This window comes from Thermobia domestica, chromosome 5 (assembly GCF_964235325.1).
Source record: "Thermobia domestica chromosome 5, izTheDome1.hap1.1, whole genome shotgun sequence".
Classification (NCBI taxonomy): Eukaryota; Metazoa; Arthropoda; class Insecta; order Zygentoma; family Lepismatidae; genus Thermobia; species Thermobia domestica.
In genome coordinates, this window is record NC_137458.1 from 185,267,762 (window position 1) to 185,294,807 (window position 27,046).

Below are 27,046 nucleotides of genomic sequence, written 5' to 3' on the forward strand. Positions count from 1 at the left end.
ATGAGTCAGGTGAGGAGCAATTATCGAAGCAGATTGTTTTATAATAGTGGACGGTACTTCATCAAGACCTGCAGAACTGCTATTTCTCATCTTTCCTATAATTGCTAATATTTCATCAATAGTTACCGGGGTAACAAAAATACATTTTGGATAAGAAGGCATATTTGAAGAACCACTTGTACCAGCTTGGTGGGATAGAGCACCAAGAGCTACCTGAGGAGAAGTTATAAAATAATTATTAAATTTATTTGCAATTTCAGCAGGGTTTGTAATTCTTTTATTGTCAAAAATGACGTGATTCAAATTTGCAATATTACCCTTCTTTGTATGTAGTCCTACCGACTGGTGAATAATATTCCACATAGTTTTAATTTTATTTCTGGAGTTATTAATCATTTTCGAATTATGCATTTGCTTTGCTGTCTTAATAACTTTCTTATATGTTATCTTATATTTTTTAACGTAATTTCTGAATACATCAGAAACATTTGTATCATTAAGCAGTTTAGCATACTTAATTAAATTTCGTTTGGAATTACGAATACCAGTTGTAATCCAACTCTTCTTAATTTTATTACATTTACTAATTGGCATGAGAGGAAAAGCTACATTAAAACAGTGCAAGTATACATCTAAGAAGGAGTTAAATTTTTCGTCCATAGTGGAAGCTGAATAGATTCCATCCCATGGCTCAAGAGCCAACAAATAACAAAAGTAACTAATGTTACTCGGTGAAAATAACCTTTTTTCAATTCTGGTAGTATTTTGCAACACTGGTAAGTTAGTTGATGGAAGCGATAAGCTAACTAATTGCGCATCATGATCTGAATAACCTGGGTTGAATATTTCAAGTTTGTGGTTATGACACTCTCTGCTTACTATTACTTGATCAAGTGCTGATTTTCCAAATCTGGTAGGCGTTTTAACAATAGCTTTGAGATTAAATGAAGTTAATAGGTTTTGTAAATCAGTTTTAACTTTAGTGTTAACCATCCAATTTATATTTATGTCACCACACAAAATGATAATATTGTATCTTTTGCACAGATGGTCAAGAAGAAGTTCAAGATTTCTAAAAAATACCCGTAAGTTACCCGAATTAGATCTATAAATACTACATATACACACTTGATGAGCGAGACTTATTGCAACTACTTCAAAGTGAAGTTCCAGATTGAACATCGATACATCAACTTCATCAGCATTTAATTTATTATGAACGAATATACAAACTCCTCCATGAATCAAGTTAACTCTTGAATAATGACTTGCCAAATCAAAACCTTTTAATTTTACAGATTTAATATCAGTACAGCTTAACCAATGCTCCGTGATGCAAATAACATGTGCAGTTGACAACACTGTCTCAACTAACACATCCATAAAGTCCAGCTTATTGCCAAGACCCTGCACATTGTGATGGAATACTTTAAGCTGATTTACTTTACAGTGTTTCACTGTATTGATATCTGTACCGGGTTTTATGTTTCCTACATCACGTAAATCATCTAGCATCGCTATTTCTAACATAAGCCTTTTTTGAGTGTTCCACCCCTGCACATTTTGGTGATATACCTTTATTGGAATTATGTTTGGTTCGTTTTGTTTGTGCTTATCATCACTAAAAAATCATCTGATAAGTTTTTTGGAAGCTTTTTGTTTCTCATTGGTTTCTGTTGTTTTTCTCCCTTCCCAAAGTTTGCATTTGGGTCGGTTACAACCTTTGCACTTGAATCTTTACTTTTTACATTTGCACTTGAATCGTTACTTATTGCTGATACCTGGATATTTGTATCGGTCATTACTGGCATATTGGTCTGATTATCAGAGATGATTGGGGAATTAATTTCATGCCATGGCAGAGGAATTGGTTGCAATTTGGTTTTATTTTGTATCATGTCTGCTAGTGTTTTTGCCATTTTTTCTTTACCTATTTTATTTAGGTGAAGCCCATGTCTTGTGAAGCAAGATCTCTCTACATCAACGTCAACAAATGTACAGTTTGGGTATAGCTTCACCCACTTCCTGAGTTTGTTATTTACTCTACATATTTCATCATTTACACGGTTACTATTGCAGATACGGAAACAAGGTAAGATATAGAAGGAAATTTTTAAAATGCAGCAAGTTTTGTTTTTATATTAGTGTACCGCCAAATAGTAACGAGAAGTACAACGTTGCCACTGTTGGATAACACTGAATGAAAGAAAGTGTGGTTTGAAATTATTTGGACCAAAGGGAACGGAAAGACACAATGAAAAATATAGTGCAAGACCCAATTTTGCGTCCTTCGTATCTGCTTCCCCCCCCCCAACACCGTGGTTGCTACGCCACTGGCGTGGATATTGCATTTGCATGTTTATCATTCACTGTGTCTCCTTTCAGTTCTTCTCGGTGTATCTAATTTGAAACCACACATTCTTTCATTCGTGTAGCCCAACATGATGTATGGTAACGCATGTTCTTTATTGAGCGGTACACTAGTACAAAAACAAAAGTGTTGCTGGAATTTAAAAATGTCCTTACATATCTTACCTTGTTTTCATATCTGCAATAGTAACCGAGTTGGCCTATGGGCTCCGGCCTTTTGCGTCACTCTGTATATATAATGGCTTCTTGCTGGGAACAAATAGTGGATCGAAAACAAGGCGGCCAGACTGTGACATAGCAGCTGGAAGAAAACATAATATTCTTCTGTCCAATTTTACCTGCTTAGACGCCTCTGCCTCACTCTGTCTTCATGGCGAAAAACCATTGCAGCCCACAGACTCAGACAAAATAAATAAATAAATAAAAATAAAAAATTAATAATAATAATAATAATTATAATAATAAACAGTGTAAATTGTAACTACATAATGTTAGCTTGTTCTCATAATTTTAAGCATTTTTTTACTCAAAATCTTATTTACACAAATGGTTTCTGGGTGTTCCACTGGTGCTACTGGTATATGGCCACGCCGTGCATATATATTGGGGTGTCTTATGTGACTTACGAGATTCAAACTGGATATCAGTGTGTTCACAATCGTCGCCTGCCAGTTTTGAAAGCGGCTGTATTGGATCCATTAAAAAAAAAAATACGAAATAGATTGAAGTTTAGACATCCAATTCAAGAAACAATTGTTGGCAATCCTTTTCCTATCTTAAAAATTATAAATCCAATATAGCCGCTTTGAAAACTGGCACGCGACGATTGTGAAGACTCTACCTTTCAGTCTGAACCTCGCAATATGACATAAGACACCCCAACATACATACACGGCGTGGCCACATACCAGTAGTAGCAGTGGAACACCCAGAAACATTCTGTGCATAAATAAGATTTTGAGTATTAAAAAAAAAAAAAATAAATAAAATAAAATAAAATAAAATTATGAGAGCAAGCTAACATTATGTAGTTATAATTTACACTGTCCACTATAATAAATATATATATATATCAGTTTATATCGGTTAGTAGTTAAATAAAAATATAAATGTACACTATTCTGGCTTTATTTATTTAAATTCTCTTCAGCAGAATCTTCATGCTGCTCGTATTATTTGTTTCTATACATTAAGAACAATCTTCTCAAATATCAGAAATTCACATTTTAACTTGTAAAAACTTGTTCTAGAAAATTATGTCACTGACACGCTAATTCAATAAAAATCAACAACAACAATATTTATGTATGTTGCTGAAAATATGTTCTACAATTCTACGGCGCATGGGGAATAGATCTTTTCACGAAATGTCACTTTTTTGCTACTTTCAAGAAATATCCAATTGCTGAATACATATTTGCTTCTGTATAATCTCACTTTTGATTACCACAACTAACTCTAATTTCGACGCTGCGAATTGTCAGTTCAAGTTCTGTGGAACTGCAGCTGAATTCTTAACTGATTTTCTTGTTCGTCTCTGTATGGCATGTTGAATCCAAATCCCAATAATCTACGCGATCTCATCGTTAGTTACGTTTCTCTCGTGTTGCAGTTTCTGAAAATAAAAATAATAGGCAGTGTTTAATAACATAATAAAAGCAGGGAATGATTAGAGATCAATTATTACATCTTAAACTTACAAAAATATTTAAAATGTTTGTGTAGGACCTACAGCAGCTTGTAAAGACAAAAATGTGTTACAAAAGTAACATCCTGAAGAAAATGTAAAGGGCAAGGAAGACAGGGTTTGCCCAAGTGGGCCCAGCCCGAAAAACTCGGTGGGTTTTTTTCGGGTTGGAACCACCCGAAAAAAACCACTTTAAAACCCACCTGGGTTTTTGATCTATTTGTTCGTATATTATTGGTACAACTAAAATGATCATATTGTAAGTGATTTTTATCAGATTTTAGACTTTCCGTGGGCAAAGTAGAGGCTTTCTGGGATGGATTTTATTTTTATATATAAAATAAGAAAGTTTCTTCTTCTGGGGGGCGCCCCCTGGATCCGCCACTGACGCTTACTATTTCAAGTGCTAAGTTCAAATTTCCGTACTAGTTCCCGTGAAAGAAGTGCTCGGAAAATTCCCGAATTCAACGCTGAAGGATCGGAAATGAATATTCAACAATAAAACTATTTACTTTACGCTTAAGCCTGCCATACGTCCCGTAAAATACGGGAAAGTCTCGCGTCCCCGTAAATTTAGTCGGGACAGAGAAATGTCCCGTGTTTAAACTCCGTTCATTTCTGCTATCATTATCAGCTTATTCGAAAAGTGAAAAAGAAAAAATTCTGACATTGGCTGGGAATCCTGTAATTAGTGAATGAACAGTACGCTGTTGCATGTAACAGTTTCGAGGAAGTTATTACACCACCCTGTTCGACTCGATAGCGAGCGAAATTTGCTATGCTCCTTTTTCCATTGAACTTGATGGAAACTCGGATACTCTCTGGAACATTAAAAAAAAAAAAGTGTTTCCACATTTACAAACACAGGGAAGTTGGCTAACCTTTTCTCCAGCAACACATTAGATAAGTTAACAAGAATTATAATCTTTTTCAGAGGCTAGGGGCACAGAATTGTGCTTTGGTCCAGGTCTTAGAAAAATGTAAATCTGGTCCTGACAATTACACACGACACAAGGAAAAAAATCCGCTTTTCATCAAATTAAACTGAGACGAACGTAATTTTGGCAAATACAGCCATGTAAATAAGTATTGCTAAACGCGCGAAGAATATTGAAGATAGATTGTACCATTGATTTAAATGATTTGCATATTGTTTTCCTGTAAAGCATTTTTATAGCACATCTTAAGTTTTTAGGCATCTTCAGTCTGTACAATTAATTGCAGGGTAGGAACAGAGAAAAGCAGATGCTGCTTAGTGAACTTTTACCTATTATATTCTTGAAAAAATAAAATAAAATAAATAAAATAAAATGAAATTTTTAGTTTTAGTCTCGCGGTTATGCCTGCTATGCTCAAGGTGACGGTGATGATGAGAAATGAATGAAATGGCGGAATGAAGAAAGTGGGAGGAAACTGAAGAATCCCGAGAAAACCCACGCACAAGGTGTTTGTCCACCACAAAGCTCACTTGGCGCGAGCTGGGATCGAACTAGGGATCCCATGCACCAGAGGTGAACGCTCTTCCCACTGAGCCACCGCGGCCCATTATACTTTTCTTTATAACCAGAGCTACAGCTCATTGCATTGTGTTGCAATGTTGAGAAGGGGAGGATCTGAGGTTTCCCGTATTCTCATGGAGAAAATATGGCAGGTTTATTTACGCTAATTTCATATAAGACATTTTAAAACATTTATTTATTTCATACAATATGAATTGTATCTTTGTTTTAAATTAATAGACCCCTTTTGGTATTCATATTTGGCGAACGTCAGTCAGGCTTCTGGATGACTTGATCTACATTTGTTCGTTTGTCTGCCGAGCTCCTTCATGGCTATGCGGTTAGTGTACGCGTCTTCGATGTGGGACCCTGGTTTGCTTCCCGGAGGGAGCTCATGTGGTTCGTATTCCACGTTAATCAGTAGCTCCCGTCTCATATAGCCTCGCTGCTGAAAGAGCCGTTAAACACAAAATCAACTGAACTCGTCTGTCTGCCTCTACCACACACACTACAGGGTACAACTTTCGGCGTTTTAAGTTAAAATTGTCACAGTACAAGCACGAGACACTAAATTTTCTGTATAGATTTTAGCGGCATACCAACGTAAAATATCAAAATGGCGGCCATTTTTTTCAAAACAGCGAATATCCACGCTACGAAGCGCAATTTTCAGTCTTTTAAGTTGAATTTTTGACGGTGGAAGTACGAGATATGCTAAATTAGGCTTTGATGACCGCTACCTTGCTCGATTTCTTTGCCACGGAGCAGGCCTTACATATTACTTTGCCTCATAGAAATGAATAATTTTGATAATGTAGGAAGTAATCATGAAATGCTCAAGAAAACTACCAACATGATAGAACAATTCAGTAAAAGGATGAACTATATTTTATACATATTCAGCTCTCTCTTCCACGGACACTTAAATGTAACGTGTCACTTGAGGACAGCAAAATTGCACATTTTGCTAAAATAAGGATTTCCAAAGCCTTTTAAATGTTGCGGTATATGCTTTTGAGAAATAAAGTTTACAGGAAGATGATTCTGAGAAGTATTCATGGCACAATAGTAAGTATTTAAAGCGAAGGAAATAAAAAGGGCACCAGATTTTTTTTACAATATTTTAAACATAGTGTATCCCTATTCAAACGACAACTTCTATATTTTTTTTATTTTCCACTCTGAAAATGAGATTAAAGAACAGAAGGGAGAGTTTCTTACCTATTATTGCGTTAGTGATTAACGAGGAAAGCCTTTTGCATCGTGCACCGTGCCTTTTGCACCGGCACATCCTTTTGCACCGAGTCAACTAAATTGCTCAGGTATTGCACTTGTCTGTTTCATGATGTTTCTTGTGATGGCTTCGAAGCTGTGACCTCCCAGATTTTCATTTCTTAGACCTGTAATGAAATACACATTAAGCACTCAAGTAATAATGGAAATTTAGAGCATACAACTGATGCCCTTAAACAAATTACATTGATTTTAGACGACAGTGTAACCGAGTCAGTTGCAATTGGCGCATCCTCAAAAATTAATATTTGCACTGACGTTTTATTTTTCCAATAAAAGAAAAGTTAGATACTAATTTTCAAGCAGTTGTACAGGGTTGGCAAAAACCATGGGTTTTATTGAAAAAAACAGTTTTTTTTGTTTAAATAATTTACTCTATGTATTTATATTAGATATGGACAGAAATTAGTTTGTTTCTCTTGGTTGTATTATGCAACAATAAGGTTATGCTGAAAGGGAATCCAAACCGCTTCTCGGCTTATATCCAAGAGAAATTGTCCATTTCGACACGAAACCGGGACTAATTGGTCACAAATGAGATTGTTAATATAATTGTCAAGAGTCATTTCAGGACAAAAAAATTAGTTACAGAAGTAAAAAAATTATACAGAATTACATATAAATTGGGAAACTCCCGCCTTAGCCATTGGGAAAATCCTATTATTAGTTTAAATGTATTTGTATGTAAAATTTTAAGGTCAACGTATCATATTAAATGACAAATTTGTTATGAAGATAACATTCAACAAAATTAAAACAAAGTCGAATCCAAGCTGATGTTGGAAGCTACGTAAGCAGTTGATACATTTTGCCAATTTCTATCAATATATTTAAGCAATCTTGGCTTCTTTATAAAACAACAGGCATTCAGCAAGTAGAAATATACAATTTGGTTTCGTTTCGTATGTTTAGGCATAACATCCTTATGAAATACCCAAGTTATCACGGAGAAGACTTTCGCTTAAAGGGACACCTCGAATCGCTACTTGGTTTACACTTGAAAGATGGGTTGTGGTTCGACCGAGAATTGAACACGGCGAACCTTGATTAAAAGGTGAAAAGTAGATAAACGTAATGCAGATAGTGTGATATGTGCAGACGTCACCATGAAGTTCACACGATTTAAAGCATTTTTCGTTCTTTTTTTCTTTTTTGGTTTAAACGTGTTTTTTTTTTAGAAAAAAAAAACAGCTGTTTAAACCAGCCAACCTTGCCGTTGTAAATTAGAAATTGATGAAAGCAACGTATCTATAAAAAATATTACGAAATCTACAGGAAGACGAGGAATAATTTAACAGTTTCAGAATATACACGGTGGTTGTAAAGTCAACACCTATTTTTAATCTAGATTATCCTAGAAACTAGTTTCAGCTTAGCTGGCGTGTGATACTGTTAACATTTTAGAAGTTGTGGAAAATGCGGGTGCATACGTTGAAATGTAACTTAATAACCAAATAGTTCACTCTAATAATGTATTCGATGAAAATAAAACTGTGATAGGTTGTTTAGTTTTAGAAATATTCATTGTTAGAAATAATAACTGACTTTACACCCACGCTGTATTCAGGGAATAGTAATGCAGAAAACGAACTATTCGCGAACATGGATGAGAGATCCTTCCAGCATGCATTGTTTAACAAGTCACGTATTTCCAAATTACTTCCAAAGCAAAGCCTACACAAAGTTGTTCTATCAGAATTCATAAATATCAAACTCTGCGGAGAATTGTAGGCACTATAACGCCAGCAACCTATATTAATACACTAGTTTAGCATTGTTCACAGATTGAAAATATTATGTATAACTCAAGAAGCAGGTACTTGTACATGGAAATTAAGATGAAACATTTAGCTTAACGTCCCATGTTTATGGATCCAGGGTAAGTGAGACGCTGATGATGAGAAATAATTGAAATAGTGGAATAAAGTAAGTAGGAGGAAACGGGACAGCCCCTAGAAAACACATGCATACGGTTTGTCTACCACCAGGGTTGGCAAAAACCATGGTTTTTATTTAAAAATACAAAAAAAAAAAACGTTTTTTTTGGTTTAAACAAGGTTTTTTGGTTTAAATAATTTGCTCCATATATTCATCTATGGACAGAAATAAGTTTGTTTCGCCTTTTTGTTATTATGCAACAACCGGGTTATGCTGGAAGGGGTCACATAAGCTTAAAGCGGAATAAAAACCGCTTCTCGAGTTACATCTGAGAGAAATTGTCCTCCATTTGAGCTCGGAACCAGGACTAATTGGCCATAAATGCGATACGTCTGCCGACTCACTCACGAAGGAATCCTGATAAAAATAACGTTGTACTGATGTTTACATGCTTCTTAATATAACTGTCAAGAGTCATTTCAGAAGGACAATCGGATAAACAGTTGCACAAGTGAAACCATTATACAGAATTACATATGGACAATTTTAAAGTACTACGGAGTACAGATCTAACTTAGTTCAAGTTAGTTAACAACGACTTTTATTGGTCCAAATTAAAGAAATACAACGACTTAATTTGCATATCAGTAAGAAAAGTGATTAAAGATACGAATTACTTGAGTTCACTTTGGCTCAGACTCATTTATACATAAATAGATACCAAAGATACTTCTCATTTCACTAAATGTCTCTCGTGGGGTCTGTATGACCCCCCCCCCACACACATACAAAGTACGATATTTCTATGTATTTTATCAATAGTAAATACTGAAACGAAAAAATATTTAGAATTTTTCTTTGATTGCAATTACATAGCAATAACAACTACTACAAAAGAATCACAAAACAAACATTTATAAACTTATAAAAAAAAGTTGCTTTTGTAGTATAATCTTTTTGAGTAATGAATGGGGAATTTAGGTCTGAATATAATACGAATAATATATGGAAGTGAAACGTGATAACCCACAAACGTGTGTTCATCAAGATTTTACAAACACTTACACTTTTACGAACATTTTTCGTTTTTTGGTTTAAACCAGTTGGTTTTTTTGAAAAAAAAACAGCTGGTTTAAACCCTGGTTTACACCACCTTGGTTTAAACCAGCCAACCCTGTCTCCACGAAGCCCGCTTGGTGCTAGCTGGGATCGAACCAAGGACCGCATGCAGCAGAGATGAACTACGTACTTTCTAAACGTTTCAACTAGTTCTAAACGTACTCGCTTCACTGTCAGACCAACAATTGAGCCTCTTTCACACTAATATACTGAATTTTCAAAAACTCTCGGATACGTGTCTACTAATTTTTACCACCCATCTCCCTTAGCCTTATAGACATAATCGTGGGACGTTAAACTGAAAAATTGCATTTTCATTTCATTTTATAAATTTTACCACCTCCATTCTCCCTCCATCGACTTTCTTCTTCCCTTCTAGGACATATATTTAAATAAGAAAGCTTAATTACTTATCTAATTATTTTAAATTAGAAGTTTATGTTTCTAACCTTCAAACCAAAACTTTTTTTTCCTTTGTCCCTCTTTTCTTCAAATTTTTACTAAAATATCAAAAATCAGTGAAACACATACAAATTATTTTGAATGAGGAGCCTAAATACAAAGCATCAAGTTTCTAAGCTTAAGGGATTCGGAGATGTGGCCATCTTATTAAAATGTTTTTCACCCCTTTCCGCGTATCCGCCGTATTTCTTCCATTCTAAGTTGTATCAAGTGACCAGTAAAAAAGCACGAATGCTATCTGAGTCAGCGCAGAAGCACGGCAGGGGGCCGAGCGACAGCGTAGCGAGCAGGCACATCAGCGACAAGGGAGGGGGGTACGCATAACCGAGGATGGTGGAAAAACATTTACAATATTTGTAATTATTCTTATCTTCAAAAACACATAATTTCGACCCTTAAAAAAAACTTTCACAGCTAGTGCACGATTGTTACACCGCCTTTTTTTCTTACCTTTACGACAGAAAATAGTGTATATAGAGTTATTGCCTCTGTTCTGAATTTTTCTTTTTGAATAAATCTTTTCCATACTTTGCGCAGTTGATTTTACGCGCTTCACCATATCATGACTCTGCACAAACTTTATAATCCTTCTCTCTTTATTACACAATTCTTAAAAAAAAAAAATGTTCACATTACGACCATCGCAGATGTCCACAACTGACGTATAAACCGCAAATTCCCGGAGCTTACTTCTACCCTATTTGCATTCAAAATCCATTTCAATAAGCTGTGCAATGACAGAAATAACTAACATTCACACTCTCACTCCTTCACAAAAAATATTTCACATTACATTTTAACTATAAAATTTGTTCTCGGTGTAAACGTCTGCTCGAGTGAACCCCAGAATTATTATAACCCAGTGGTGTATTTAAGGGGGGCTTCCGGGCTTAAGCCCCTTGAAATTGTACTTACTATACTAAAATAAATGAATTATCTTGCAGAAGAAAGTTAGCCAAGCCCCTCTCACCTGAAAAAAATCGTAAATACGTCATTAAAATGGTAATATACGCGCAATTAACCCGTCATCAAAACAGAAATGTACGCGCCTGCTCCCTTCGGAAGCACCCCCTTGGGCCACAAGCCTTCACCCTCCCTGACTCGGTTAGATGGCATTCGTGCTTTTTAGTAGTCCTCTAACACAGATTGGTTTGTATTTTTTGTACTGAACTTCTTATCCACAGGAATCAATATAAATACACAAATCGTAAAGGAATTGTAATTTTTCGACAATTAATTCTGATGGCCCCCTTGAATTTTATCTATGCCAAGTGAAAAATTTATACGTCGCCTGGCGGAAATCATTAAATAGACAACAAGAAGGAAAGTAGCGAAAGAATTATATTCCACTAAGTATTTCGAGCAGTATAAAAACAATACGTTTATAATAATAATTAAAATAGCATGAGCAATGCCGCCCGCAACATTACTTCTGAAAGAAACACTGATTTCGAGTGGCACGCCAGAAGTAAAACTGCACGCAGAATTATTATAACCTGTCATAAAAATGGTAATGTACGCCTCTTTGGGCAAGGCAGTGATATTATGTCAGTACATAGTATTGCCGAGCGAGCGTCAACGAGTGAAGGCGGATTAGAGCCCCGCAGGGAACGTTGTTTTCTGTCTTTCCCTCTTGGGAACTGTAACTGCTGTAACACGTTCACATGAATTGGTTATTGTCTTTGCCTTGCCTAAAGTCACTGACTTGCCCGCATCTTTTCCCTTTGGAAGCACCCCTCGTATGCTCTGACTCAGATAGTATTGGTGCGAGAAGGTTCTAGAACACAGGTCCCCCATATAGGTTAATAGATTTTTTTCAGTACCTAAGTAAAATATTTAATTCACATAGTATTGCCGAGCGAGCGTTAGCAAGTGAAGGCGGGTTAGAGCCCCGCAGGGCATGTTGATTTCTGTCTTTATTACAGATAAATGGGAAGAGAAACCTGTGTTCTAGAACCCTGCCTATTGGTGCTTTTTAGTGGCCACGTAGTACAGGCTGATTTGTACTTTTTGCACTGTAGTTTTTACATCATACATCCGGCCCCGTATATATATATACTCAAATCATAAAAGAATAACTGTAATTTTTCAACAATTTCTTCCGACGGTCCCTCTGAATTTCATCTATGCCATCTGACGTATTTCAAATCGCCTAGCGCGAATCATTTAAGAGACAATAAAAAAAAATTCTTAAAAGAATCTATTTTTCAGCAATTATTTCGAATGGTGAGCCGAAAGTAAACCTGCACGTTATTTTATGTATAGAGATAAAAAGTAGAAATCTTGCATCCCACATGCCTTTATAAATTTGTAAACATAAACTTGTACGGCAATAGTATACATAAGAACCCCCTGATCTACGTTTCTTCTGTGTTCTATTATCACTTCTACATGAAATACCATAAATTTTCTACGTAGTGCAATAGTAAGAAGTATCCATGTGCACAAGACATGCGTTAAATCCCCCCTCCACATACACACACATAGATAAAGTACAAGGGCACTACACATGCAGATATAAAGTACAGGTACGTTCTTTTTTATTTTCGTATCAGTCGATAAGTAAATAAAAGTCGCTTTGTTACCCCCTTTATAAGTTCGTACATACTCAATGAATAATCCCTAAAAGTATGAGCGTCCTGCTCCTTCGGGAACTGATGCAGCTTCATGTATACTATATCCACTTGTACTTGTACAAACAATAAAACTAAATTATTTTATGTAACCGTTATACTTACCGACTTCCAAGTCTTCTTTTAGGCTATAAGTGTGTTTGGTAGTTAAATTCAGCTGATTATTTCCATAAGTTCCAATATATTTCTTCAGTTGAAGGAATATTACAAGCAATACACATAATCATCGTTTTAAATATTATTTTTTCTATATAAAGATATCTTCTTCAACATGATTGAATATACTGGTTTATTTTATTTTATTTATCTCTGCCTGAATACAGCCACAGATCAATGATACAGCTCAAATTCAACATAGCGCGCAAGGAATGCTGGTACTTTTGATAAACAAATGACGGGCGATGTAGCGATGCTAATTTGCAATCTCAGATGTCTATGGTATGTCACATAGGATAGGCCTATCATAAATTTCTAATTTTTAACAAATATATTTCTTTGATGCTGCTATAATTAGTATAATGATTGGTGATAATGCTACTACGATATTCTCGCGAGAGAATTTATTCAACATTCGATAAAATAGTCTGGAAATACGTAATTCTAAAATATTGCATGAAAATATTTCATTTAAGTTACAGAACAATGTAACAAAAACATTTCCATACAAAATTAATAGGCGTTTTAAAAATATTTCTTATATTACGATCGAATTTATTTTTAAAATATACGAAATATTTTAAAAATTTTATTTCATATGTTTTCTTGTAACAATAGAAAAGATTGTAAATGACATGTTGGAAAACATTTTATTTTGTTCATAGGCCTATTGTTTTCTTTATCATGTATGTAAAACATTTTAGTGTTTCTTCGAAAACATTTTCTCTCTCAACTAGGAGTAAAATGTGCGATGTACGGCGTCTCCCCAGTTCCTTAAAAAAAAAAAAAAAAAAAAAAAAAAAAAATTACAATGGGCAAAGATAGGCAGGAAGAATGGTGTGACGTCATCCGCTACTTACCGTCGCCCCACCTTTTCAGATTCAGTTTTACCCCTGCTCTCAACATTGGAAACATATTACATTACATTCAACACAATATTTCTATTACAATTTGTGAAAATTTTCCTTACATTATTTTCCTATTAACGTTCTAAAAATGCACATCCTGTCAGTGGCGTATTTACGATTTCGTTTCGTGGAGGGTATCTTTGCTAACTTTATTCCTGGAAATGTGAAAATTGTGCAGGATATTTCATTTACTTTAATATAATAAAACAATTTTTTGGGGGGTCTTAAGTCCGGAAAGCTTATTTAACGCCACTGCTTCCTGTACTTCATTAAATGTTCTTTAAACACATTTCAAAAAATATTTCCGGCAAATATTTGGGATACTTCTCAGATATAACAAGGAATATGTTTTCTCCAGTAACGGAAGAGTATATTCTGAAAATGTAAAAATGTTTCTATAATAGACCTATATCAGAAAATGTTCACTAAAGACACAAAATATCTTCCAAAACACAATTGAAAACATTTTCGATTCATTTTTAATGTTTTCTTTTACGTTTTAAAGTTTTATATTCAAAATTCGATAAAATATTCTGGAAATAGTACTAAAATATCATATGAAAATATTTAAGTTGTAGGAGAAGATTACCAAAATACTTTTGTAAAAATTAAGTAAACCTTTTTAAAACATTTCTGAAAAATATTTCTTATATTACGAAATAATTTATTTTTAAAATATTCTAAATGTTTTTTAAAATATATATTTAACTAGCAGCGTTCACCCCGCTTCGCTGCGGTCACCCCGGAACGCAATAAACTTTGTTACTTAGATAATTTTTACTTTTTCGCTTTCAAGTGATATGATAAAAACCATAGTAGATTGCAGTAAATGTTAACATTATATCGCCTGTCATTTATGTTAACCCGCCCCGCTTCGCTGCGGTCACCCCGGAACGCAATAAACTTTGTTACTTAGATAATTTTTACTTTTTCGCTTTCAAATTGCAGTAAATGTTCGCCTTATTATAGCGCCTGTCATTTATGTTAACCCGCCGAGTCACATGGTCATGCGGGTTGCATATAAATACGTTTATTTTTACCTATGATGAACTAATAACAAAGGATTTGTACGTATGGACACTTGAATGGTCAATTATCTCAAGACACTGGTAATTAAAAATTAAAGTGATATGATAAAAACCATCTAGGGTCCAAATCATAATAACCCCCCAAAAATGAAAGAGATTGGTTCAGCCGTATTAGCGTGATTAGTTCACAAAGGATTTGTGCGTTCTCTTTTATATATATAGATACGTTTTCTCGTAAAAATAGAAAATATTGCAAATAACGTATTAGAAAACATTTTTTAAATATGTGGAATATATTTCCTTTCATTGTTTCCCGTATGATATATGGAAAACATTTTTCGTATAATTTCAAAAATATTTCCCTTCTCAACAGTGAAAACATATTAAATTATATCCAAAACAATATTTGTAATATATTTTGTGAATATTTTCCTGGATTTACTTTCCGGCAAGCATTCTCAAAATGTACTCCCGATAATTTCTGAAATGTTTTACAAACATTTTTGGGGAAATATTTTCGGGAAATGTTCGGAATACATTGGGGGAACCAGGATGGAAATCTCCAGAGAAGGAAAACCTTTTGGAAACCAAGGAAAATATTTTCTTTTGATTGAGGAAATATTCCTTGCTGTGTGGGCATAGACGGAATTGACGGTTCGTGACTTGAAATTCCATCGAGTAGCTTACCCACTCGGAATACATCGTACAGCCACTTTTCCAAAACAGATACACGCTGTGGGGAGCAGGAGGAAAAATGTGGAAAATCCTGAAAGACTACAGGAAAAAACCCTTGTCCATTGATTTTGAGATGCAGTTCTTTCCATTATCAAATTTAATTGGTTAACAATGGACGTAGTTTGCCAAGGGAAGGTGTTCTTTAATTTTAGATTGTACGCCATTAATTGATCCCTTATTACCGATGCCCCATTAAATGTATGTGCTGTAATTTTGTTGCGATCTGAATCTGTGTCAAAAATGTTCAATTCATTTAACTCTCCCGACACTCCTGATTTAACACTCCCGACAATTCTGGGCTCCCGGACCTTTAGGATTAAAGAAAATAAAAAAAGAGGAGAAAAGAGAGAACCGAGCGGCGAGCGCAGCCAGTAAGCAGAAGAAGAAAGCGAGAAAGAGGAATACTTGGCGCTTGCGCAGAATGTCTTCGGGCTCAACCTAACTCAGCAAGGTGGAAGCTATTCTGGGTGTAAAAAAAAGGAAAGTGGACAAGGCTGGACAAGGCATATTGAGATCTTTGTTCCATGCTAGAGATACATTTGTTGAGTAGGCTTGTATAGCTCAAGCGGGCTGCATTCAGTACAGCCCGCTCGGTTCGTTAGTACAACTTTCACACTGCTGAAAGCGCTGATATTCGCGCTCCACACTCGAAAAAGAAGATAGTCATGGGAAAGTTCTGTATTTTGTTAATTAACGAACAGTTTAAACAAATGAATAGATGAAATTTTTTTGAACTAAAATTAGTCTAACACTACACAAACATAGGAAGCGTGCTGTAGCCCGGTAGCCCTACGTCAGAAACCGCTACTGCTTCCAATCATTCACTGTAGCCTAAGTTGTATCTCGTTTGTGAAGCAAAGAATTAACACAAAAGTAAAAAAAAAAAAAAAAAAAAAAAAAAAAAAAAAAAAAAGAGAGAGAGAGTGAGCATGACGAAAACTCAAGTGGTTTCGAATCATACGGTAACAATAATTTATTTCTGTTGTAATTTTTGTGCCATCTTCTAACTTCACCCCGAGACTGAGAACATTTTTTGAGCAACTATTTGGCATTTCATTTCCTTTCAAGTTTGGCTAGGAAGAAATGTTTTATAAATTGCAAATCTAAAATGCACTAGATGAAAACAAATATTACTATTAGTTCAAAAGCCAGACGGGAAGCATGGTTTTTGCGAAAGAACTATTGTCAGCGTTTGCCAAACGATGAAACAAAGGTAACGAAATGAAATGAAATATTTGAGTTTTACGTCCCATGGTTATGCCGGGGATGCTAAAAGAAACGGTTATGATGACAGAATGAATAAAATAGTGGAATGAAATGGTAGTATTGTCTTTGTTCAGTTCTCAAAGCACCGCCCAGGATGTCACTATCTAGTTACAACACTGCAGGGCCCTTCGCACACTACGACACTTCGTGTACCGAAAACGATCGACAATTTTTTTTTTCTGTGGCAGGCTTGTCGCGGGGTAATGAATTCCCATTTGTTACAATGGGTGTTGCGCGGGATCTTCACACACTACGCGACAAAAGTGACACTGTCGCAGGCTTGTCGCGGGAATGTACCATCTGACACAAGCTAAGACCTTCGCATACTACGCGACTTCGTGGGTCGAAGACACGCCACAGCGCTACAATTTATCATTTCAGCATCCAGATACTTATTCTGACAGATGAGCTCAATGGAAGCTTTCGATACAGACGCTTTCATTGCAGAAATTCAGGCACAACCTAGTATACGGGACTACAGCAGAGATTCCTATAGCAACAGAATTGAAGCATGTTGCCATTTTGTTCTTTCTTACATTTTCCAAAATTCGGTAGCAAGCCAATGAACTGTTTGGTGGAAATTGCAACATAAAATTACACTGTTTATTGCTTCATTTTACCATTTTAAGTGAAGTAAAGTGAAGTGAAGTGATTTTAAAAATAGCACATATGATCAGATATTCCCAAATATATCACATTCATAAACTGCAATCCCCAGTGATTCTCAACCTAATTCCTATCACGATCCCCATTTTATCACATCCTCTTGCCAGCGACCCCCTTATAATTTCTGGTTTGTAATAAGCTTGTGTGGGATTTTTAATATACCTTATACCTATTACGAAGATCTCACGATATCCATCTATTTCTATAACAGTAGAATCCATTTCTTATATATAGTGGATACAGTAAGAGTAATATATTCCCTACGATGAAAGTGCTGGTTGAAGATAGATATTAAACCCTATTGAAGAGGTCAGGAAAGTGGTTGATCTAAGTCCACACTTTCTTGACCAACTAATAGAATTATCGTGCCACAAGTCCTTGCAACTGGGTTTCTGTACGAAGACTTGGACAAGTTCTGTCTAAAGAGGAGAGAAGAATATCGTGGTCTGGTATCTGATGCTTTAAATGTAATAATTCCGTACACCGTACCTGTGCGAAAGTGATTTTTTTCTTCCATGGTAAGCATTAAAACAAAGATACGAAATCGCTTATCAGTTGATGACTTGATAATGTGCGTCACGAAGACTGAACCAGATATTGCAACACTAGTGAAATCACACAATGCTCAGGTATCCCATTAGCTTTCAATTTTAATTGTATATTAGTATGCAGGTTTTGTTGCATTTGTATTCTTCTGGTATTTCAATATGCAGTTTTTATTAGTTTCATACCGTACCCCTTTCATTTAAATTGATTTTTAAATAACTCTGCATCTGTTGAAAGTGTTTAGTAGACCTGTTTTTGTTGTTCTTAACAGAATGTGTAAAACTAAAAAGATACCTATCAAAAAAAATCCAATTTTTGGTATTAGATTCTAATTATATTTCTCTCTTCCGCTTATCTTCACGACCCTCAGGTTGAGAAACACTTCCCCAGACCAATATAGAATTTTATAACATTTCGTTATTTTTTATACGTTCTGTGTGTATTTAATATGTATACTGTACGAAAATATGAAAAATAATGTTTTATAAGCACTTAGGCATGTCTCGCGACACTCCATAATAAAAACTATAAGGAGAGGCCGCGAGGCATGAAGTTAGTGGCGAATTTAGGAATATACTGACTAAGCCCCGGATTTAATCCGCGACTCAAGGGGGATCGCCAACTCCAGGCTACATAGTACGTGCTCCTTATCAGTGGAGTAACTAGCTTCACTGAGCCCTGGATCGATCGATCATCGATTTACTCATGCCCGCCCCTGCCCCGCGCATTTCAGCTGCTGCGTTATATATATATATATATATATATATATATATATATATATATATATATATATATATATATATATATATATATATGTGTGTGTGTGTGTGTGTGTGTAATTTATTCGGAACTTTACCACACACACAGATTACTCCAGTGAATAATAGTTGAATTTAATGTTTCGTAGACAGTGGGTTCAATATAATGGATTAGCCAGGGGGAGGGTCCTTTAGTCTGGACGCCGCCCCCAAAATTGTTAAAAGCTGTTAAAGCCTTAAATTGCGTTTTAAGTTTAAATACGCCTAAAAAGTTTCCAAGAGAGAACACCCGTACCCTCGAAACTTTTAAGAGTCATTACAATAAAACCTAAAATTGCGTTTCTAATTTTCACATTGCCAGAAAATTTTCATGGAGGACTCCCGCACCCCCTCCGAAACCTGACTACACCGTTGGGTTCAATGACAATTTATGCGTTTGCCCAAGGATTTGAGTTATGCCTTCCATTGGGCATGAGTACTTTTATTACGCCATTCTTTCATTATCGTTAATAATTGATTTTTCAACTTTAGCTTCGATTCACAGGTATCTACTGTAGAAGTGAAATGTAAAATATTATTGTGCTATCATATGATTTTATGCCCTGTTAGTACGGAAGTAATTGCACCTGTCTCACTACTGTTACTCAACTTTGCCTGTTGCTGATAAGACGTAGGTAGGAATTTGGGAGCGCTCAATCGAATCGTTCTACGAGAGGTAGTTCGCAGGCCCTGGTCTCGTGTTATTTTGCCTTGCTTGCTTGCTGCTGTGTTGTCTTGCCCTCAGGCGATCGAGCGGGATGTTTCGAATGTTGTGTTTACCACTACCAAGAGAAAAGAAACAGATATCAGTTACACGAAGGGAACAAAATAAAAAATACTATACCTTGTATATCCTTTAGAGTTAGTATTGGACAGACAGCTAGTACATGAAAAATCACGCGAGGAGGTACAAATTGTTTCACCCCTACGTCTGGTGCGGGTCGGCCAGGAATGTAAGAAAAACTTAGTCTTCCGCGTCAAACCGGCGCTTTTGGCTACAGTGAGCTCCTGAATTTTTGAAAAAAGAACCAAAATTTACATCATAAAGTAAAAGAAAAAAACTAACGGGTTTTGGTGTGGAAGGATGCACAAAACTAAAAACCGGTCCATAAGACAAGATTTTCGAGGCCTTTAGCCCCATAAGATAAGATTCAAAATTCGAAAAAGGACCAAAATTTATGTCATAAGTTCCAAGAAAATTTATTTCGCCGTCTTGTTCCTTTCCATATGCCAATCAACAAAAAACTTCGTAAGACGAAAAACTTATGGGCCAAATCCCCTTAAGACAAGCTTGTTTGAAAAAAGGGATAAAAATTACGTCATAAGTTACAAGAAAAACTTAAGGGTTTAGTGTGGAAGCATATCGTAATTTAAATAAAAACTGATGACAAGTTGCGAAGTCATATTCATCATTTCTACTGGTGTCTTCCATATTGTGCATGATCTCATGGGCACGTATACTTTGGCCCTATGTTTAAAATGAAAGTGTACTCTTGCTCTCACTAATAATACTGCCACCTTATCAGTAAGCCTCCCTTGATATCTTACAAAGGGAGTGTGTAAAGAGAAGTTTGCGATGATTTGACTGTATTTACTGTACAGTATGGTTGGAACGACAAAACATATTGTACTTAAAAATGATATGACTACTTAAAAATATTATCAAAACATACTGTACTTAGTAACATTGTTACAATGGTAAAATCCGACCTTCTCTATTGTGAGAATTCGAAGGAAATTTTAAAACTGATTTTTCTATTTTAACTTTCATCTTAAATACATGCAAAATAGAAAAAGACGAGTATGCAAAATAGAAAAAGACGAGTACTGTTATTTGCAGTAATGTACGTACGTTCAGCTGTAACACTTCGTTGTAAAAAACGCGGATTCTTGGTGTGTTGTGTGGGTGAGAATACTTGACACCCACATCATTATGTTATCTTTTGCTTCCCTGATGGTTTTATGTATGTGTTGCTTGATGTGGTCCTGTACTGCTTGTGCTGGTTTCTTCTGTACTGTTTCTGCTGTTGGTTCCTGTTATTTTTGTAGTATTGGCTATATTCTTTTAGGTTGTTCTTAATGGCTGGTCTTCCCGTTGCGCTTGTGCTGGTAAATAATTCTTTTATGCTGTAGCATTTCTGTCTGATGGGGTCTTTTAGGGAAATCCTCACTGGCAGTCCTATGTCCTTCTATGGTACAGGTTGCGCAGAAGGTCCTGTTAACAGGTTTATTGCATGACTTCTCATGCGTTTGTGCACATCTGAAACATACTCTTTGCAGGCACCGGTGACCATACCGGTAACAGTTTCAGCATGGATCCGGCCACACCTGCACTTTTGACTCTTCCACTTTGTAATGCGCACCTTTGATGCTTACTACATGACTTATCAAGAAGTGCATTGCTCTGGGTTAGTAGAGAAGAGGTGTAATAAATTGAGTGATAGCACTTGAATGAATTCTTCTGATATTAGTGAATGCTATCTTCTGTTTACGGAGGTCATTCTTCATAGAGCTCAATTCCTTGAGACTGTATTCCTTCAATTACGCAAGTGAAAGTTGGATTCTATCGTTCCCTCTGAGTGGTCTTTTGCATTTGTGGCGCATTTGGGCCTGATAAGGCCCGGTTATCCGGTGATTGTGATTCATGTTTGGCTTTTCTCGACTTCAATGAAGCCGTCATCCTTATCTTCTACAGCAACTTCCTTGCTCTGAGAAGGGCCAGTTTCTGGGTTGTTTAGGGTTTCTCTTCCTTTTGGTTCAGCACTCCGCACCGTTTTGGAGTAAATGTTCTGTTGAATTCTGCTAATTTCTCAGCGTAGGCCTGACTTTCGTTGAAGTTCTTCTTCTACTGATAATATTTTTTTTCGGGGTTTTCGTTTCTCCCCTGTGTTCGGTTTCTCAGTGTGTGTGTGTTTTGATCTCTCACCTGTGAAGTTTCTTCCTGTGTGAGTCTAGGTAGCTGGCTCTAAACAGAACCAATTTCTTCTTTCTCCTCTTCTTCTTCGGAGCTCTCTATTTCTTCTTCGTTGTCAAACGCCGTGCGTGAAGCAAATTCGTCCTCCTCGAAGATATGTAGAAATATTTCTCGAGCTTTTGAGTCGGGAGTGTTATCATGTAATTTCTTTTTCTGAGATGTATTACTTCCATCTGTGATGCGCCCTTCTTCTTCTTTATGTACCTCATGATATCCTCGTCCAACCTAAATCTAGAGCCGACGTCGTATATCCCTACAGGTAACGACTGCGTTCTCTCTGTTCGGTTTCTTGGTCAGCTGCGACGCATTCATCTGGTTCTGGATCTATGGAATATATTCTTGGGACACTGAATTGATTACATAAAGTCGCTTCTCGCTATCTATTACCATTATTACTCTATAGCAATCAAAGTTAAAAAAATTGAAGTGATTGATTTCTGCCACTTCTGGTTTTGGTAGGGAGATTAGAGTCGATATGGAATGTATTCTTGGAACATTTAATTGATTACAGAAAACTGCGTCTCGCCATCTGCAACCGCCTTTAATCTGTAGCGATCAATGCCAAAACCGAAAGTGGTTGATTCTTGCCACTTTCGGTTTAATTAGAGGTTTAAGAGAGAATGTGGCACTTACTCCTACAACGCTAAATCAATTCCCACAAACAGCTGCTCGCAATCTCTTACAGTTTATGCTCTATTAGATTAAATTGAAACAGGAAGTTGTAGTGAGTTTCTTCCACTTCTGGCTTTGGTAGAGCGTTAGGAATGAAGATAAAAGTTATTCCTGAAATGCTTAATCAATTGCCGAAAACCGCTTGAAGTTATCGTTTTTACCTAGGGATGCATTCGAGTCGAGTCGAGTCGAGATTTAAGCCTGTCTCGACTCGTCTCGAGAAAATGTTGTCTCGACTCGTGTCTCGACTCGAAAATATGTTTCTGTCTCGACTCGTGTCTCGACTCGACAGTCTCTGTCTCGACTCGACTCGAATTCGAGTCGAGACGTCTCGAAATTCGAGTCGAGACAAAATGTACAAGTTAAAATATACGCACACATCAGCCAGACCATCATGACTACCTACCTAATTGTCAGTATGTCGACTTTTGGCATGGATAAAAACGGCGACACGTCTTGGCATACACGCAATGATCCTTGATAGGTCGCTGGAGAGAGCTGGCACCACATGTGCTCACTCAGGTCACCTAATTCCCGTAAATTCCGGGAAGGGGGGCGATGTGTTCTGACGTCACGTTCAATCACATCCCACAAGGGACATCACTCAAATGTCCGGCTCCAATTTCAATGAAACTTTTTTTGCTGATAGAAGGCATGTATGCATCATTACTTGTGATGACAAATTTTTGCCATGGTGCATGTTTTCTATTTTTTAAAATTACTTTTAAGGGTTGTGATGTGGTTATTAGAGATTACTACAGAAGTCCCTTACTACCCTTTGTAAACGGAGCGTTAATGAAAAAAAGTGAAGAAAAACCATGTGGATACATGTAAGTCCTGGGGGGAAGTCGTATGGTAGATATGACCTTGATGGCAGCCATCTTGAAATCCGCCTTTTTGAATTAAGGTCAAGTTTTCAAAATGGGAATAGGGTAATATGATACATAATTTCGGGCTAGAATTTAATTAGAAAAATAATGGCGAGGTTAGTTTTAAGATACACCCATTTGGGGGAAAGTTACAGGCATATTAATTGTTTTTACTTACTGTGTGCGTAAGTCCCTTCTTACTTTCGTCTCAAGACCTGTAAATCGATCGCAACGGCAGAGCCCGGTTTCGCACTAGTGTTTAGAAATCTTTAAACTCACTTGAGGCAATATTTGTGGATTATTGTATTGTATTCTGCCTTCAATTAAATTTGAATCCACTTCATGATCTTGTGTAAAGTATCACTAAAAGGGAATTTCTGTTTTTATGGAGAACGTAAGCATAGCAATTATAAAAGGTGAGTAAGGTGCGTATGTATTTATAAGAAAGTTTATTTTACGAGTCTTTTGTGGTTCCGCCAACCTATTCTTTAGTTGTTGTTTTTTTTTTTCAAAATACTCATATCTCATAAATAAAAGAGCTATTATAAAATCTCTTACCACTATTCTTTAATACTTATAAAATTTTATTTATTGTAAAAGCACTGGCGAGATATTTCTTATCGCCCACTAAAATAATGGTGGAGCTCCTTCGTGGCTAACGGTTAGCATACTTGCCTTTGGCGTGGGAAACCTGGGCTTGATTCCCGGTGGGAGTTCATGTGGTTCGGATTCCACGTTAATCAGTAGGTCCACGTCACACATAACCTCGCTGCTGAACGGGACGTTAAACTCAGAATCAATTCAACTCAAAATTATGGTTTTGACTTTATTATGATGTCATTAGTTTAAACGCCCAACTGCCCAGTAATTATAAACACTGACTACATTATAAAATTGTAATTTGTGACGACTAAAATATCAGAAATTAAAGATTATTCTTTGGGTTTTGGAACATTTTGAAAAACGTGAAAAACTGGTACTGCACCGATACAACACACCTTTTGGATTTGTCATTGTGTAAAGTGATACAAACTAAAGAAGAATTACAACTTTATGAAATTGTATTAGGACTTATTATTTAGAAATAAACACCAAATAAGTGTAATAGTTCATATCCGTATCAAATACCAAGTTTATGATGAATCAACTACACAAAGTAGGATCCAAAAACGCTCATTACAATTTGTTCCATCCTTCAGTCGAACCAGGAACTGAAACATAAAGAGTGACATTTTCTTTTTAAAGATACTTTGTCCAGCTAAGTATTGTGAAGGTTTATGTCAGTAGAACGAATTGCATTCCATTATACAAGCGCAATTTCACAACTTTATGTACACATTACTAAATATCGAACACCCTTGTCCATATGATTAGCGTACGCGTCTTTGGTGCGGGAGACCTAGGTTCGATTTCCGATGGGAACTCCTGTGGTTCTGAACCCACGTTAATTTGTAAGTTCACGTCTCATATAGTTTTGATGCTGAAAGGGACACTAAACTCTAATCTAATACTAAATACAAATATTTAAAGAAAAATGACGACGCACCAAGATGACGTGAATTTGGCTATCAAATCCATTTTGTGTTTTCAGTTATTTTCTAGTAGTATTTTTTCTAGGCATCCTTTCAAAAGACAGTGATGCAAATTTCGTAACTGCGAATTCCTGTTAGAAGCCATGAAATTATCCGATTAGATGCAAAATTTCCCGTCCACTAAAATAGATACCGTAAATTTACAATATCTAACAATAAATAATTTTGAAAGATATCGCTTTCGAGGGAAAAATGAAGTGAAATCTTTGAGTTTTACGTCCCACGGTTATGGCGGTTAGGCTAAAGGAGAGGGGGTGATGATGAGAAATTAGTGAAATCGTGGAATGAAGAAAGTGGGAGGAACGGAAGAACCCCGAGGAAACCCACGCACACGGTGTTTGTCCACCACAAAGTTCACTTGGTGTGAGCTGGGATCGAACCAGGGTCCCCAAGCACCAGAGGTGAACGATCTACCACTGAGCCACCGCGGCCCCGCTTTAGAGGGGCCATGACGTATAGTTGAACTCATTCTCGTAGTATGAAAGGCATTATTTATAATTGTGCATGATAGGATCACAAACAAAATTTAAAAATATTATGTGCACTTTCTTTTAACAAACATTATATTGTCTTTTATGGTGTGGAAGGGAATGTTATGTTCGAAAACAAAGTCCTTAACACGATTCTTGTTGCTACACACTGCATGTTCCTAGCCACAGAAAAGATGCAGCGATAGGTAGGCTATTTTTTAATTGCTTTACATTAGCTTGATGTTTCAAGTCTTGTGTGTGTTTCTGAAGTTCACTTTTACCACAAAAGAGCTCAATATTAACATGTCTTACATAGCTTTGGTTCGATTCTCAACACGGACTGCAACTACCCGTTAAATTGTGCATCCGAAAGGCACTCTTTGTTAAACCTCGCTTATCACCGCTCATCTTAATAATATATATATGTATATATATATATATATATATTATATATATATATATATATATATATATATATATATATATATATATATATATATATATATATATATATATATAACTTCGCCGCGAAGCAAATGTTGCATTTCTCTCTTTCATCCTAACACAAAACAAAACTAACCACAGCTGTGACACGAAGGAGCTATTTCGAAAAGAAACAAGCTGTGCTTCATAGAGATGTGTACCAAATGATAGAAGTATAAAGTATTGTTTTCTTTCCTGTTTATTGATATCAGTTGGTGTTCTTAGTGAGTTTACTCATTAGTTTAGAAAGAGTATATATGGAATTTGGACATATGTTGTACGTATTCTCCTGAGAAATTGATGAGACCAGAAAAATTATAAGGGCAGATGGAATAGGTTTAAGCGCATCTACGTGACTTTATCAAATATTTATTCTCCATAATGGTACCACGCGGAAAACTTGGTATAGGCCTACTTTTATCTTTGCCTCCCTCTGTTAGCTGTTTTGTATCATATATATCGGATGGTTTTGATATTTCTTCTGATCATTAAAACAACAATGGTACCTGTGTGCGTGCAGAAATGCAAAAGCACAAGGTAACTTCCTATTTGATTTGGAAACAACAAACCCATTTCACGTGTGCGAGAGAAATTGAGCACAGCGTGATCGCGTGTTTACTCACGGTCAGTTCGCAGCAGGAGTCCATGGTAAAAGATTTGGTTATCTCGAAAACACTCGCAAAACCTTACAAATACGAAAGACTGCGCTTCAAAGAAAGTTTAGACACAGATGTTTCAATTTTCTTTTAGCATCTTTCTTCAGCAAAATAGTCGGTTCATTGTATTCGAAAACGGGAAGGGAGAAAGGGTGAATTTATATTTTATGTGGGGGTAACGTTGTAAGTAGTATAAACAATACATACCGCTACTGAAGCACTTCCTTTAGCGGTATATCACTAGATCTGACCCTCATCCCACCTCAAGTTGTAAAGTAGAAAGGGAC

At 36.1% G+C, this 27,046-nt stretch overlaps 1 long non-coding RNA gene across 1 annotated transcript; it reads right to left on the reverse strand.

Moving 5' to 3' along the window:
* Positions 1-3,488: 3,488 nt before the first annotated feature.
* Positions 3,489-13,289, reverse strand: LOC145684744 (uncharacterized). Its single transcript, XR_014131381.1, has 3 exons — positions 13,047-13,289; positions 6,778-6,956; positions 3,489-3,985 (listed from the first exon to the last, which is right to left on the reverse strand). It is a non-coding gene; the product is annotated as an uncharacterized LOC145684744 (long non-coding RNA).
* Between the last annotated feature and the right edge of the window lie 13,757 nt (positions 13,290-27,046).